This window comes from Podarcis raffonei, chromosome 1 (assembly GCF_027172205.1).
Source record: "Podarcis raffonei isolate rPodRaf1 chromosome 1, rPodRaf1.pri, whole genome shotgun sequence".
Classification (NCBI taxonomy): Eukaryota; Metazoa; Chordata; class Lepidosauria; order Squamata; family Lacertidae; genus Podarcis; species Podarcis raffonei.
In genome coordinates, this window is record NC_070602.1 from 44,715,274 (window position 1) to 44,717,292 (window position 2,019).

The window sequence follows — 2,019 nt, forward strand, 5'->3', positions numbered from 1 at the left end:
GCAGGGCACCCTGGACGGAAAAGGCCAGGCTTTCAAAGAGTTAGGTAGGCGTACTTTCTCTCTGCCAGGTCAGAACTCCAACGTTTCACAGCTGTAAAACATTCAGTTCCCAGAAAATCTTTGGTTCCCCTCACACAATTGTAATGTTTTACAATTTTATATATGCTGTAAGCCGCCCAGAGTAGCTGGGGAAACCCAGCCAGATGAGTGGCGTATAAATAATAAAATTATTATTATTATTATTATTATTATTATTATTATTATTATTATTACACAGCAGCAGTTCTCAGAGTGGTTTAACAATCAATCCCTCATCCCTGGGGAACTCTGAATTGTAGCTCTGTGAGCTTATACATTTATTTCTTCTGCTTTGTGGGGATATTTTTCTGGAGGGGGGGAATTAAGTTACTGAACAAATTCAGTCACACAGTATACACCTGAGCTTTAATAACCAAGACAGGTTTGGTGACGCGTTCTTACTCAAAGTAAGTACCACTCATAGGAGCCAACTCTTAGGGGGTGAGGTCCCTTTAAGAAGAAGAAGAAGAGTTTGGATTTGATATCCCGCCTTTCACTCCCCTTCAGGAGTCTCAAAGCGGCTAACAATCTCCTTTCCCTTCCTCCCCCACAACAAACACTCTGTGAGGTGAGTGGGGCTGAGAGACTTCAGAGAAGTGTGACTGGCCCAAGGTCACCCTGCAGCTGCATGTGGAGGAGCGGAGACGCGAACCCGGTTACCCAGATTACGAGACTACCGCTCTTAACCACTACACCACACTGGCTCTTTAGCCCCCCCCCTAAAATATTTGAGGGGGCCAGGCCTGCCCAAAGTTAATGGGTATTGCCATTCAAATGGTGTGTGTGTACTGCTTCTTGTGATCAATTATGTGGGGCGGGTCTTACCTGCTCCCTCCCAATATTTTATTCAAGTTGGTACCCCTGTTACCACTATAAATTCTTTTTTCCCAGTGTGCTCACTCAAGCCAGTAAGAAGTATTGGGAAATAGCATGATGATAGAAGTCCTTATTCTAATCTCGCAGTACCAATGGGGAACTTGAAGGACGGTGGTGGGGATGAATAGTATATTAAAGTAATTAAATCTGAGCACATAGTAGCCCAGCTTGGTAAATTACACCAGGAAGGTACAATTAGGCAGCTGAATGGCATAAGACCGGGGGGGTACTTTTTGGGGGTGCAATAGGAAAATAAGAAAGAGGAACATCTGCACAATGTGTTCACCATCCACTGGGCTATGAGTCAAGGAATGTTGCCAGACCTGGAATATAGGAACACCCTGAGGACAATGTTGCATTTGAGACAAAAAGAGAGGGGAAGTGCTGTTCTTTTTTTTTATATATAAATAATTTTTATTCATTTTCCAATACAAATCTTCGTTATTCACAAATCAGATCAGTCATATCAAATCACATACATTATCACCAATTATGTATTCCGAATTAAATTAAATTAATTTCCAGGGACTCCCCATGTTCTGGTTTCTAGAGGTAATGTATTTTATTTACCGTATTTTTTGCACCATAACACTCACTTTTTTCCTCCTAGAAAGTAAGGGGAAATGTCTGTGCGTGTTATGGAGGGAATGCCTACGGGTGGCATGCCTACAGATTTTCCTCCTCTAAAAACTACGTGCGTGTTATGGTCGGGTGCGTGTTATAGAGCGAAAAATACGGTATGTTCTGCTTTCTTGCTTATCGGTTCCAATTTCAAAATTCTAGTTGTCCATCTTCATTTTAGCAATCTGTCAGTCTCTGGGATGTGACTCAAAATCTTGTTTTAACAGGTCTTTATATCTAATTAGCACGCAGGGGACTTTTATTCCATATTTCCTTTATTAGCTTATTTGAAAAACATTCTGTCTCGGTGACCTCTCCTCCCGCTGAAAGTCCTGGGCTGAAAGTCCAAAATTAACATTAACGGTGCCGTTTCCTCTTTCATCTGTCTTAATTAGCTAATATTTCAAATGTGTCCAATAATTGCAATTCGGTGGGATGTGCTCC